Source organism: Leopardus geoffroyi, chromosome D2 (genome assembly GCF_018350155.1).
Source record: "Leopardus geoffroyi isolate Oge1 chromosome D2, O.geoffroyi_Oge1_pat1.0, whole genome shotgun sequence".
In the NCBI taxonomy this organism is placed as follows: domain Eukaryota; kingdom Metazoa; phylum Chordata; class Mammalia; order Carnivora; family Felidae; genus Leopardus; species Leopardus geoffroyi.
Window position 1 is genome coordinate 26645197 of NC_059334.1, and position 15915 is coordinate 26661111.

Here is a 15915-nt window from a genome sequence, read left to right on the forward strand (position 1 = left end):
ACTATAGACTTGGGAGTGCGGATGACATCCATAATTAATTTTAACACAGTGCTAGTTATTAAACTACTGTATTTCAGCTCGAAATTCACTTCTATTCTCTGCCTTCTGAGGTTGGGGCTGAGCTCTCCATCACCATTTCTGCTTTACCTTCTCACTCTAGGTAAGGTTCTACTAATCAGGACCGTTGGGCTACAGGAGGGACATGGGATTTGCTTCTGTTTCCTGTGTTTTGTGTCATCCCGGTAGACGTCACACATGAGGAGCGCTTCTTTATTCAGGGAAGCAAGAATGGGTCCTTCTTCCAGCCAGATCCAGTCTACTGCTTTTGCAACATTCTCAAACCATCTTCATTGTTCCCCACTCCATGAAAGCCTGCACCAGCCAAGAAACACCTTCTCTCGGGACTTCCTAGTTTTAGCGCTATGGGTGTCCCCTTCATACATTTCAATAATTCCAACTTTAGTTAACTGCTTTATATGCAGTTAATAATTCTTTCCCTTAGATTCTCTCCTTGTGTCTGACAAGTGATTTCTATTTTCTTACTGGACCCTGACTGATAGAAACACTGGTCCAGTGGTCAAGAGAATTTGGTTATCATTTTATTTGCCTTAATTATTTATGAGCTATCCTGTTGTGGGGAGTATGTGAATTTCAGTATTGAATAAACTAGGGTTCCAACAATGCTCCACGACCACCTTACCCCTGATTGGGGATTGGGGATTTGTGGGATTTGGGATCCTTTTCCCTTTCTAAGCTTCAGTCTTAACTGAAATGAACACCTACCCCCAGGATTGTGGGAATTAAATGTAATAATGTTTTCAAATCATGTAGGACATGCTCATTAAGTGACACGGATGGTAATTATGCTGAAGATTATGATCCAGGCACAGGGATAAGTTTCAATGATTCAGAAGCAAAAGTTTTATACTTAATTGACCTGTCTTATTTTAAGACCTGAAATTCTAAACTCTGAATTCTAAAATCAAGTGATATGCCAAAGTTACAAAATTAGTGACAAATATTAGACTCCTGATTCTACCTAGAGACTTTCAACATGCTCATCCACCAGAACCTTCAAAGTAACACACCATTTCACTTAAGTTTATCATTCCATAGTGGAATCCTGAAAGATAACACTGTTAAGTTAAACACTGACTGACAATATCAAAGATTGTGATACTACATAGGAAAGTAAAGGTTGATAATGAAACTTATTTAAAAAATAAAATCATGTCATTTTAATAATAAGAAAAAAGAGCCAAGGGGAAATTAAATTTGTGTTTAGAAACAGTAGGATATGTTGTTTTGATCATGGACTTGGCTGGCATCAGACTGCCTGACCTCAAATCTAGATAATACTTTTGCTAGCTTTGTGAACTTGGACAATTTTTTTGACTTCACTGTGCCTCTGTTTCTTCCTTTATCAAACAAAGATAATTCCTAACACATAAGTGTAAATAAACTGTTACAAATAGAGCACTTAGAACATTGCTTTTCGTGTGGAACAAAAGTTTGCATTTTATCAAATTTTACGTTCACATAATAGGTTACTAGAAAAATGTCAACTTCCTTAAGAGACTCTTAAAAACTGAGAACAAACTAAGGGTTGATGGGGGGTGGGAGGGAGGGGAGGGTAGGTGATGGGTATTGAAGAGGGCATCTTTTGGGATGAGCACTGGGTATTGTATGGAAACCAATTTGACAATAAATTTCATATATTAAAAAAATAATTAAAAAAAGTCAACTTCTTTCCCCTTTTTAATGTTATAGAAAATGTGGCTTTAATTTACAAGGAACTTCAAGGAATTACTTGGACTATATGTAATTTTTAAAACACAAGACTGCTACTTGAAAGGCAATTGCCATTTTCCTACCATCTCCTGGAATTGCGCTAGAATAATTCTGAATTATATAGGATTGCAGTTACATGTCAAGTTTTCATCAATAACTAAATATTGTGTTGTAATTAAAACACATATTCAGGCTGTAGTAGAGGATGAAGAATTGGCTGTTCCAATAACTTGGCCAGGTGCAAACTATTTTCTCTCTCTCTCTCTCTTTTTCTTTTCTTTCTTTTTTTTTTTTTTTTTTGAAATTTCTTATGTGATACCCCTTGGCTAAGAAGTAATCATTCCTCATAAACAAGATATTGATCATAAATATGTTCCAATTGTGAGGAAACAATACAGATGAAAACTTAGTGAATGGTGAGCTACATCATACGGAAAGTGCATCCATTTGCTTTGGCCACCAAAAATGAATTTGAACTGAATACTGACTTCTCTTTGAAAAGATGGTTTATCTTAGCTTAATCACAAAAAGGAAGACAGTGATAAAAGAGGGGGGGAAAAAGAGCTGAGATGAGTTTTTCCAGAACACAGAAGTAGGTAAAGTTGATTGATAGCTAGTGTTATTCTCAGTGTAAGGCTCCATCAATATAATTAAATTAAAAGTGAAGAGTTGGTTTGGAATTTTCTCATCACTCTTCAAAATCACAAGGGAATCTGTTAACAAAGCTGTTTCCTTACACACAAGAAAGTTCAAGGGAATTGAAACAAATAAGGCCAGAATCATGAGACTATCTGGCTCTTTTGTCTTCATTATATTTCATCAACTCTCTCATATAGAGCTTGTGAGTAACAATAGAAAGGCCACATTTCATATGAATAAGAACTCTCAGTATCTTTGTCTGAGTTTGGATTTAACTAAATAAATTTGCATGTCAGTTAGGAATTAAACTTCCTGTATGCATGCAAATAACATTGATTGAACACCTACTATGTTCTAGGCTAGGTGTTATGGGTGGAGAATCAGGCAGGATCTTTAGGAAATTTATATATTTCAAAATTAGGTCAGTTGGAATTTCCTAGAAATACTGTGTTTCTGCCTTTGGGCACAATAAAACGATCTTTAGAAGGAAAGGGAAGAAAGCAAAATAGAAATAATAGGACAAACATGAATTTTCACTATCACTAATTGGTCAATCATGAGGTGGAAGTTTCAAAAAAGTAATGTCTTTTTAGGATAAGTTAAAATATCATATCACTGTATGGTAGGCAGTGAGGACACATCCACATTATCCGTTCAATTCGAGGAACAAATATGTAATGTGTATGATTGTGACTGTCATAAAGAAAACATTAGGAGACTTATGAGTAGTAAAAATGTGTACTCTAATATTCTTGGCCTGTGTGGAAGAGGTATTGAACTTCATTGGCTCTGGAAGGTGATAAGAAAGAATGGAGAAAAGTCATAGGTAGTAATCTATGTTAAGCTTAGATACCTTGTTCAGAATTGAGATCACATTTCAGCTTTTGAAAGTGATGGTAGCTCTCTGACAACTGTCCTCACCTAAAGAGAGTCTACTCATTCAAAGTTATGTCCCTTCCCCATGGATGGCCCAAATCCAATGGCTGGTACAGGATGGGGAGTTGAACTCTCCTATATTCCTTTACTCAAGGCAAGGCAACTTAAAAGGGCCAACTCCAGATCCCCACAAGGGATCAACTGAGTCCTTTTCTGACCAAAGTTAAACTCCCCCCTCCACCGATCCTACTTTTCCTTTCCTGGAGGTGTTGATTTAAGGGGCATTTTGCCATGAATGTGCTCACAAATCTGCATCTCAAAGTCTATTTCTGAACCCATCTTAACACTTAGAGCGATCTGGGATAGACATTAGGGAGAGACTTCTCAGAAGTTGAATTGCCTTATAATATTCTGGACTACTTCTGCGGGTTGTGTGTTTTTCATTTTTAGAGACAGTCAAGCAGAGACAAGGTGACCATGAGCTAGACTTGGTGAAAAGGGAATACTTGTTTCATGAGGAGTTGTAGTAAGTCATTTAAAAAAGTGTCTTGAGGGGCGCCTGGGTGGCTTAGTCGGTTGAGCGTCCGACTGCGGCTCAGGTGAGGATCTCGCAGTCCATGAGTTCGAGCCCCGCGTCGGGCTCTGTGCTGACAGCTCAGAACCTGGAGCCTGTTTCGGATTCTGTGTCTCCCTCTCTCTCTGACCCTCCCCCGTTCATGCTCTGTCTCTCTCTGTCTCAAAAATAAATAAATGTTAAAAAAATAAAATAAAATAATAAAATAAAATTAAATAAAATAAATAAAAAAAGTGTCTTGAACCCTGATTGCATATATGATTCTAAAATAACAGAGCCACCCTCTATGAAAATCAGTGTCCATGGTGTTTCTTATACTTAAGCCCAGGTTACATAATAGGGAAGATAATTCTTTACCTATCTTGGGTTCCCACTTGACTCCTGAAATAATGTGTAATTTAAAGCCTGGCCCAAGTTTCTCTAAACTCATAGCACAATGCAATGCAAAGAAGATTATTTGAAAATGTAAGGAAAAAAAAACAAACAAACTAAACAATAAGGAAACAAACTGATAAATAAATGGGCCAAAGATCTTAGCTGACACGTCACCAAAGAAGACATACAGGTAGAAATTAAGCATAAGAAAAGATGTTCCACAGTCAATCTCATCAGAGAATCGCAAATGAAAACAGCAATGAGATACCATTACACACCTATCTGAATGGTCAAAATTCAAAACGCTGACAACACCAAGTGATCACAGGGATATGGAGCAGCAGGAACTCCCATATCACTGGTGAGAATGCAAAATGTTACAAACCCAATGGAAGACAGTTTGGCAGTTTCTTTAAAAACTGAGCAAACCCTTATCATACAATCCAGCGATTGTGATATTTACCCAAAGAAGTTGAAAACATGCTTACACAAAAACATGCAGTTTTATTTATAACTACCCAAACTTGGAAAAAAAAAAACAAGATGTCCTTCAGTAGGCGAATTAATAAGAAAACTATGATACATCAAGACAATGGGCTATTAGTGCTAAAAAAGAAATGAGCTATTGAACCATGAAAAAACATGGAGAAATCTTAAATGCATATTGCTAACTGAAAGAAGTCAATTAAAAAGGGCTATATACCGTATGATTCCAACTATATGACATTATGAAAAGGCAAAAGTGTGGAGACAGTAAAAAGATCAGTGATTGCCAGCAATTGGGGGAGGGATGGATAGGCTAAACACAGAGAATTTTAAGGGCAACAAAATACTCTGCTGCAACTATAATGGTGGATACATGTCATTACACATTTGTTCAAATGTGTAGAAGTACAACACCAAGAGTGAACCCTAATGTAAATTATGGACTTTGTATGATAATGATATGTCAGTATAGATTCATCAATTGTAACAAATCTACCAATACGGCTGGTTATATTGATAATGGGAGAGGCTATTTATGTGTGTGAACACAGGGTATATGGGAAATCTCTGTATCTTCTGCTCAATATTGTTGTGAATTTAAAACCAGAACTACCCTATGACCCAGCAATTACACTACTAGGTATTTACCAAAAGGACACAACAATACAGATTTGAAGGGGCACATGCCCCCCCACAATGTTTATAGCAGCATTATCAACAATATCTAAACTATGGAAAGAGCCCAAATGTCTATCACCTGATGAATGGATAAAGAAGATGTGGTGTATATACATATACATATATATACACAATGGGGTATTACTCAGCCATCAAAAAGAATGAAATCTTGCCATTTCCAATGACATGGATGAAGCTAGAGTGTATTATGCTAAGTGAAATAAATCAGTCAGAGAAAGACAAATACTATATGATTTCACTCATATGTGGAATTAAGAAACAAAACAAATGAGCAAAGGGAAAAAAGAGAGAGAAGAAGTAAGCCATATGAGGCTCTTAATTACAGAGAACAAACTGAGGGTTGGTGGAGGAAGGTGGGTGGGGAATGGGCTAGATGGGTGATAGGTATTAAGGAGGGCACTTATGATGAGCACTGGGTGTTATATGTAAGTGATGAATCACTAAATTCTACACCTGAAATCAATTTTACTGTATATGTTAACTAGAATTTAGATAAAAACTTGAAAAAAACTGCTCTAAAAATAAAGTTTATTAAAAATATAAAAGGGACAAACATTTGGTTATCTTAATCTTTTGAATTATATCCCAGGTTGCAAATAATCAAAAACCTTAGGAGATCCATAAGACCTCTTGTGTTGACTCTAAACCAGATTTACTGCTTCAAACTCACCTCTAGTGAGGAATTCCCTAGAGGACATTTTACTTTCTTTTGCTGCCCAGTATCTCACCCCCTTTTCGGGTATAGCAATCCTCAACTTATGAAGCGGAGACTGATTTCCATTTTTGAAGATAAAAATGCCAGATATTTGCTTTCTCAACTTTTCTTGTAGTGAGAGTATGATCATTTGGCACAGGCACTGCCAGTCAGATTCATCAACCCCAAACTTTGATCCAGACTTTAATCCAAAACCAAAATGCTTATGGAAAATAGCCCCATGAAAAAAAACAGTGTCCCTAGCTCTACCCAAACCCCTTTTGCTGTCTCCTAACCTGTAAGTAAAAACTGATCCAATGTCCAAGTATATCTCAGGAAGCCACTTACAAACAAATCTAGATAGAATAAATCTTTCTTACTCTCAATTATGAGATTTTGCTAATTTAAAATGTAGGGAAAAAAAGAAGCAAAGTTAAAAAATTGCATTTATCAGATATTTTGGATTTAATGTGTTAGCTCAGATATCGACAAGTGTTTTTTTCTCTGTTGGTTTTTCTAAAATATGAACAATTGGGGCGCCTGGGTGGCGCAGTCGGTTAAGCGTCCGACTTCAGCCAGGTCACGATCTCGTGGTCCGTGAGTTCGAGCCCCGCGTCGGGCTCTGGGCTGATGGCTCAGAGCCTGGAGCCTGCTTCCAATTCTGTGTCTCCCTCTCTCTCTGCCCCTCCCCCGTTCATGCTCTGTCTCTCTCTGTCTCAAAAATGAATAAAACATTAAAAAAAAATAAAATAAAATAAAATATGAACAAAATGATGCCCATGAAAAATAAATTTGAAATTTAAAAATCATAATATGGTATCAAAAGCCAATCCTTTATTGATCATATTAATTAGCTAGAAGTTCAATTAAAACTTCTTATCAAGGTAGGAATTTAGGTACCAGATGCATACCATAAAATCAGAAGTAAATTTTCAGAGATTCTGAAGACTATTGTCTTAGAATTCTAAAGTTTATCTGAGTGCTAAATATTTCTCACCCAAAGCAAAATGGAGGTTGTAATATGTTGTATCTGCTAATGATGTGGAGACATCGTCTTCAGAGGCCTCTTTGGATTTCAACATATCACTTTAGTGGCTATTACTTATTATCAGTAACCTGAGTGCCTGAGTGGAGCCTAACAAAAGAAGGCTCTACACGTGGTCTCATCTGTAATACAAGTTTCTCTGCTGCTTATCTTTCAGGATACAACTGGTTCAATGGGAGTCACAATATTTGTGGCAGATCTGGGTGCTGTATGGAGTCTGGTTGCAAAATCACAGCAGTGGCCTCTAAGAAAGTGGAATTATGTCGTAGTCATACTCTTTGCTCAACTGTTTTTGTTTTTGTTGTTGTTATTGCTATTGTCTCTATTAGAGACTGAAGGCTCGATAATGGGACACATTCAATAGACAACACGGACATTTTCTATTTGCCCACATATCTCTAAAGTTGAGCATTACCAAACACCTCCATCAAGTACCAAGGATCCTTGGGAGACGAAGCCCCCATACATCCTGAAGTCACAGGTGAGGCTTAAGAACAGGTGGGTTACACTTCTAATGTATTTCCTTCTGACCCCCATTGGAAGCCCCAAGAGTTCCCTCTAACTAATTGTCAGCAGAGGAAAATGTTGAAATCTCATTTACATACAGCTCTACACAACATTTTGGCACCAGCCCAGGGAGAGAGGAGGGTAACATTCAAGCCCCACATCTTTCTCCTTCCTTAATTGTAATCATGCTTGTAACTTCTTTTTAAAAGTTGTCTTTGTCCACCCACCAGAATGCACAGTAAGTATATGAGGGCAGGGATTTTATCTGTGGTATCGACAGTCTAAAGCAAAGCCTTGTACAGAATAGGTATGAAATAAATAGCCGGCGAGTGAATGAACAAATGATGCATACTTGAATTAAAGGAAAATATATCAAAAAGGATGAGAGGGAGATGAATGATGGGGTGAGTTCGAAAATAAATGATGAGAAAAAATATAGTAGGAAAAAAATAGTAATGTATAAAAAACACTCTTGAAAGTACCAGATGTTATGGGGGCTGATGCTATGAACTCTATATTCTCTATTCCAGCATCTGTCTGCTCTTGAAATAGCTTCTAGTCTAGCACTGAGTGGATAGGAAAAGCAGTTGCACTGGTTTCTGCAAGAAATGAATTGTTTGCATATCTAATTCTTATAATAAAAAAGATATAATGGATTTATGCAAAAATAGATATAGTTGGCTATGAAATGACATGTTATCTTGTAATTACTCCATCCTGTGGACGGGCTGCATATAAGAAATGTAATTGCAATGAGATACAGAGAATGATATTACTTCTTTCTTGTTCAGCATTGCCTTTGAAGATATGTATGAATTGCTAACAACTGACTGACTCCGGGCTTGAACAATGAAAACCAGAGAATGAACAACACACCCAAGCAAGTCATGTTGATCAGGTACAGCTATTCCATTTTCTCTTGATTACTCTACTGTGTAATTAATGGATAGGGTTCCTAAAGCATGGAGTCTAAAAATGGAAAATATGTTACATGCCTCCTAGGTTTACACGGTCTCTCTCTTTTCAGAAAAATCAAGATAAAACCAAATAAAATGCCCCATGTAAATTTCTTAATTAAAGCAACAGAACTGACGTTTTTCAAAAAAAAAAATCTAATTTTCTTCCATAATAGACTAAGGTTTGGCATATGGCTAAAGCTTTCATATTTCTAAGATAGTCATTAAAAATGGGGCTATGGCTGCCATATTAATTACTGTATAATAGAAGAGACAAACCCAAGAATAGTGATGAAAACAATAATATCCAGACATTTCCTCCCCCCCCCCCCCCCATCCAGAGTGCTTCCTGTGACAGATACTGAAATCCAAGGCAGGTATTTCTTTCCAGCTACATGTACGTATCCACGTACATGTGATGTTTCAAAGCTGTGAAAAATTTTATCTGTCCCCCTACCCACTTCATGACCCTGATCTTGTTGATTAGTGCACAAGGCTGACCTTGCATTAGACTCTACCAGCTGGCGCAAGTCTTTGTCGAGTTCCTGCACTCAGTGCCATATTTGAAATATCAAACTTCCAAGTAATTATAGAGATAACTGGGGAAAAATTCACTGATATTTAAGACGACCACTAGACAAATATATTTATATATTCTCCAATTTCGAGAAAATAAAATAACATTTGTATTTCTCAGAAAAAAAAGAGTCTTTAAATTACCTCACCAGTTTATTTTTAGTTCTTAGACAAGCAAAAGACCCTGCACTTTTTACTCAAACAGGCCAACTGTATGAGAAGGACCTGACAGTGTCCTTTCTTTTCTTGGAGGCAATGTTTACAGTGCTATTTATGGAGATGAAATCATATACGCTATTTCTATTTGAAAATACGCTTGAATTGCAAGTACAGAGAAATGGAAGCTTTGTTCTGTGTTTCTCAAGGGTAACGTATCTATGTTTTCTTATTTTAGTTTCTGAAATCGAACTAGGTCTTTCAATCAGCATGCACATTTAAGGTGGTAGAAGTTGTTTTTAGGTAAACACTGTTATTAAATCGATAATGTCCTTTCAAATTAAGTGTGTTTTAGAATCAAGAAAACATGGTGTATAGATAGAGGCCAAAAATGCACTTCATATAATTGGATGATTAACCTGAAATGTCCTTTCATCCATACAAGTACTTTTAATTCTGCCTTGAAGATAAATTACTTATATAGAAGGCAAATAGGGGAGTCAGAAAATCTCTGGGAATGTTACTCTCTGTCTTACCAGTGGTTGAACCTGGTGGAAGAAAGGCTAGCACTTTAATGTTTGCACCACTTGCCCCAAATCAGACCTCATGTCCCCATTTCATCTGTATTAAATCCTGAATTTATTCTTGATCATTTTATGAATTGGTGTTTTCTCATGTTGTCTAAACTAATGACTTTGTAATATTAATCTTAAATATCTGTGATTTCAGAATCACCAATATATGTGATATCTCTTGTATCTGGACATAAGTTTCTCTGAAGAAATATCCTTGGCATATCTGTAAAATTTTAAAATCTGTAGTTGAGCTGAGTAGGAATGGTTCCTTCCAAGCTTAGGTATCTCACAATGCAATCTTTACCGGGCTCTCTAAGGCAAACCTAGTCCTTCTTGACCTTAGAGTGATGTAAGAATATGTTTAACTAAGATGTTAATAATAATTGTTAAAAGTAGATAAGTTTATTCCCTTACTAGGATCCCAAGCAAAAGATTAGAGAAATCTCTTTTTGGAACCTGAGCAATCCTTTAAAAAAATAGTGATAGTGAGGGTTTCTTAATGAAATCAACAAATCAGATCCTGTTAGAATGTTAATTTGTAAGTGTAAAAGGACCCTATTCAAACTGAAATGTGAATGAATAGCCAATGGTTACTGAGTTGAGAGACATGTCCAAAAATAAGTCAGAGACCAAAATGAAGAGAAAAAACATCAGTGAAAGGAAAAGACTTTAGAGGAAGAAAAGAAAATTTAAATACATCATCACTACTACCACCAGAAAGATAAAGATGGTGTTGAATCCAAGAAATTATAACACGAGTTTAGTAAAAATAAGGACCCTTCTGGTAACAATAAAGAAGCTCTTGAAAATTAAATACATGAGGGCAGAAAGTAAAACTGAATATTAAAGAGAAAGGTGAAGGTACACTCTTGAGATCAAAATATGATTAGGGACAGGAAACAGAAGAGAAAGATAATTTAAAAAATGAAAGACCTGTAGGGGAGACTCAGCTTCTAAATAATCTGCTAGAAAGAGTAATGAGATATAGATAGTATCCAACCATGAACTGAAGGAAATTACCCACAAAAGAACAATTTCCAAGTTGATAGGCTCCATTTCAATGTCCTGCAAAATGGATTAATATAGACTTACAACAAGGCATTGATTTATAAAATTGCAAAACCCTGGAGAAAGAACTACCTAAAATTTCTGAAAAAGGAAAGTGAAATGTTCATTAAAAAGAAAAGCACAGCATTCTCAACAGCAAGGGGTGTCTGGATGGCTCAGTGGGTTGAGACACTGGATCTTGATTTTGGTTCAGGTTATGATCTCATGGTTTGTGAGATTGAGCCCTACATCAGACTCTGAGCTGACAGCACAGCCTGCTTGGGATTCTCTTTCTCCCTCTCTCTTTGTCCCTCCTCTGCTCTCTTTTTTCTCTCTCTCTCAAAATAAATAAACATTAAAAAAAATTCTCAACATCAAAACTAGAAACCAGAAGTCAATTAAAATGCTTTCAAAATTTTAAGAGAAATTCATTTCTAATTAAAATGTTTTACCCAATTTTACAAAGTCAATTAAACAAGAGATACAATACAGATAATTTGCAGACATGTAAGACCTCAACAATTTTACCTCGTATACACCTTCCTCAGGAAGCAAATGAATATTCCTTATAAAAAGTTGCAATAACCCAGACAGGGAGACTCAAACATTTCAGGAACTAGACTCCAACACTACAAAGGGGTGAGTTCACGCGCGCGCACACACACACACACACACACACACACACACACACACACATACACACACATATATATATATATAATGGCACCCAGGGTATAATTGATCAGCCTGCCTCCGGAGAAACCTCGCCAGATTGAAGCAAGTCAGGAAACTCCATTGGAGATTTCGTCAGAAAACATGGAATTGATTGAAGAGGAAGAGCTTGACAATTTTAAAAGAAGTTTTATAACACTGAGAAGACGTTAGTGGAGAATTGATGCTAGTACATGGAAAATAAAGTATATGTATAAAAGAAGAAAATTACTATATCTAGGTAAAACAAAATGCAGATAAAAGGAAAAGTAATTACAGCGTAATACCTTACTACATGTTTTGGATGTGACTAGTGTTGACATAGCTATCTTAATATGCACATTGAATATTGATCTACTGAACTTAATATACAAGTATATTAGGTGGATGAAATGTGTTTGTGTATTTTTTGGAACAAGACAGCGAAGGAGAGCTAGATTCTCATCTTCTAAAATAGAAGGTCAAAAGATCAGACCTAACCAAAGAAGAGAGATATAGAAGAGACAAAGAAAGAAAGAACAAAAGAACGGAAGGAAGGAAGGAAGGAAGGAAGGAAGGAAGGAAGGAAAGAAAGAGAATATATGCATATAATTTAGGTAAATTTCAATAAAAAATAAAAGATTTTGCTTGAAAAAACTTAAAAATTGTTGCCTCTATGGAGCAGGAAATGGAGAAGGATTGCAAAATCCCTTTCCTTTTCTTCTTCTTTTTTTTTTCCTATTGCCAGCAAACTTTGTAAAACAATTAGATTCTATAAATATATGACAAGAAATATAAAACTAAATTAAATAGCAGTTAAATCTATAATAAAACTTTTATTAACATAATTTACTCTGTTGTTGCTGTTAAGATTCCTTTCCACTCGTCCTATTTCCATTTAGTGATCATGGTCTTATACCCTGCAATGTATTTGTACAGTTAGGATTAGTTTCACCTACATATGACAGATTAACCCCAAATAATCTCAACTTAAGAAAAGCATGGGCTTTTGTTTAAACTGAATTCAGCATTAAATACTATCCAATCAATATGATAGTGTGTAGCAGCTATCAGACAGGAGGAAAAGAGAACAAAGTGGTAAAGGGTTGGTGCCGGCTTACTCTTACGGGTGTTTCCTTGAAGTAACACATAAGCCTAAGCTGCATTGCTCCAAACCTATTTACATGGTCTCACCTGGTTGCTAGGAAACCCAGAAATAGATTCCTTTTGCTTATTACATACGATGTCGAATAAAACTGTGGTTCTTTTACTAAAGAAAGAGAATAGATCATGGGTTAGTGACAAGTAGTCTCTGCCACATATGATGTTTCTCTTTTGAATTATTAGAATCCTTTCTTCTACCAATTCAACACTTTACAAATCTTTTTTTTTTGCATAAAAATGATAAACCATAACTTTAAAATACTAGGTAGTGGCACTGATAATTTGCTCTTTGGAATCCTGGAGTTATACAATTAATCATCGGGAGTTTTATACATCACATTTTTTCTTGGCTCCCTAAAAAATGAGAGCAAAATGGCATTTACTTTTTATTGTTACGGTGCCTCCCAAACAGTTTGCAAATATGTAATGCTCACAGAATAACCCAGTAAAAGTTGCTCACAGTGTTCCTCTGTCTTGCTTACCACGTTGCTGATTAAATGAAATAATACTACAACAAATGACCATAGTAATATTATTTTATATGATAATATATGTACTCTATTTTCACCCTGAACAAATCCCATCTTTTGATAAAGGGACTATTAGTCAAAATATCCTTCACAGGGGCGCCTGGGTGGCTCAGTCGGTTAAGCAGCCGACTTCGGCTCAGGTTATGATCTCACGGTCTGTGAGTTCGAGCCCCGCCTGGGGCTCTGTGCTGACCGCTCAGAGCCTGGAGCCTGCTTTGGATTCTGTGTCTCCCTCTCTCTCTGACCCTCCCCCGTTCATGCTCTGTCTCTCTCTGTCTCAAAAATAAATAAACGTTAAAAAAAAAACCTTCACAAACAGTACTTAGAGATATATTATACTAATCCCTGATTTATTTTAATTTGTTTCTGCTACACATAACTTAATACAGGTCTCACAATTACTTTTCATCTTTTTAAGATAGCTGAATAAAGATTCGTTTCTGGGAGCTATGTTACATGGTCTGGTAACAACATTGATCGTTGTGACTGAAGAGATCGAAATTATCGAAAATTCATATGAAATGAAGTATGAGAGAAAATAACTACAATAATTTTTGTTTAAATTCTAGTAAAATATGTATAACATGTGTCTTTTAGCCATTTCTAAGGGCATAGTTCAGTCATGTCACGTGTATTCACTTTGTTATACAACCAGTCTCCAGAATTGTTTTATCTCACAAAACTGAAAATCTATGCCCATTAAACAATAACTCCTCATTTCCCCTTCCATTCAAACCTTGGCAGCCACCATTCCATTTTCTGTTTTTATTAACTACTCTAACTCTAGATATATAAGTGAAACCATATAGCATTTATGGTTTGTGATAGGCTTATTTCACTTAGCATAATGTCCTCAAGGTTAATCCACTGCTTTAAGTATTAGAATCAGGGCTGTTTTATTACACCCTTTTTTTTTTTCTTTTTTTCTTTTTGGCAGCATACTTTATCTGAGAAAATAATTCTACGTTTAAATTTTGCTCCTAATAGTAAATATTCTCAGAGATTAACTAGTTAAAATTATGAGATAGCTGGGGCTCCTGGGTGGCGCAGTCGGTTAAGCGTCCGACTTCAGCCAGGTCACGATCTCGCGGTCCGGGAGTTCGAGCCCTGCGTCAGGCTCTGGGCTGATGGCTCAGAGCCTGGAGCCTGTTTCCGATTCTGTGTCTCCCTCTCTCTCTGCCCCTCCCCCGTTCATGCTCTGTCTCTCTCTGTCCCAAAAATAAATAAACGTTGAAAAAAAAAAAATTATGAGATAGCTAAAATAGAGTGAAGTTTTCCCATTTCTGCCTTCCCCCCTAAATTACAGCATTTATTTTGTTTTCCTTTATTAAAAAACAGTTTTATTGAGACATGATTGATATATAAAGAATTAGACATATTTAACATATACAATTTGATGAGTTTGCATGTTAGCAAATAACCGTGATACCTTCAGGGCAGTGAAGGTAATAGACATAGCAAACACCTCCCAAAGTTTCTTTGTGTCCCTTTGCTTTTGTGGTGTGTGTGTGTGTGTGTGTGTGTGTGTGTGTGTGTGTGTTAAAACAATGTTAAATGTATCCTCTTAACAAATTCTGAGTGCACAATACTGTATTGTTAGCTATAGAGATCATGTTGTAAAACAGATCACTTGAAGTTATTAATCTAGCATAATCTTAGATTGTGTCCATATCTTAACAGTTGTGACAGATGTTGCAAGGAATACGGGAGCACAGATATGTCTTCAAGATTTTGATTTGAACTCTTCTGAATATATACTCAGAAGTTGGATTACTGGATCATATGGTAGTTCGATTTTTAATTCACGTTCAATCATGTTATTTATTTATTTTTTATATTGAGTTGTAAGAGTTCTTTACATATTTTGGAAACTAACTTCTTATCAGATACATAGTTTGCAAATATTTTCTTCCACTCCATATGTTGCCTTTTGGTTTTTGTATTGCTTCTTTTGCCATGCAAAAATCACTTTAATTTGATGTAGTCCCTCTTGTATACTTTTGCTTCTATTTATTATGCTTGGGTGTAATATCCAAGAAATCATTTTCAAGACTAAGTCAAGAAGCTATTTCCATATATTCACATGCAGAAAAAAAGACCTTCTAGGACTAATAAACAAATTAATAACATTTTGGATAGAAAATTAACAAAGATCAGTTGTATTTCTATATACTAACAATGGACCATATGAAAAGGAAATTTAGAAAACAATCCCAATTACAATAGCATCACAAAGAAAAAAAATACTTATTAAAAAATCTGACCAGGGAAGTTAAAGATTTAAACACTGAAAGCTGTAAAACATTGATGAACAAAATTGAAAAAGATCAAAATAAATGGAAATATGTTTCATGTTCATGGATTGAAAGACATATTGATAAGATATCAATATCACTTAATGTAATCTACAGATTCAGTGCTGTTTCCATGAAAAAAAATCTTAATGGCATTTTTTATAGAAATCATGAAAACAATCCTACAGCTCATATAGAACTAAAAAAGACCCAGAATAGCCAAAGTAATCTTGAGAAAGAA

General features: G+C 35.8%; 1 long non-coding RNA gene across 2 annotated transcripts in view; it reads right to left on the reverse strand.

Annotated features, from left to right (window-relative positions):
• Positions 1-12866, reverse strand: part of LOC123577495 — a 36555-nt gene extending 23689 nt beyond the window's left edge. For both annotated transcript variants that reach the window (XR_006701878.1, XR_006701879.1), the window contains exons 1-2: positions 12808-12866; positions 12540-12606 (exon numbers count right to left, since the gene is read on the reverse strand). This is a non-coding gene — a long non-coding RNA (uncharacterized LOC123577495). The remainder of the gene's footprint in view (positions 1-12539; positions 12607-12807) is intronic.
• Positions 12867-15915: the final 3049 nt, after the last annotated feature.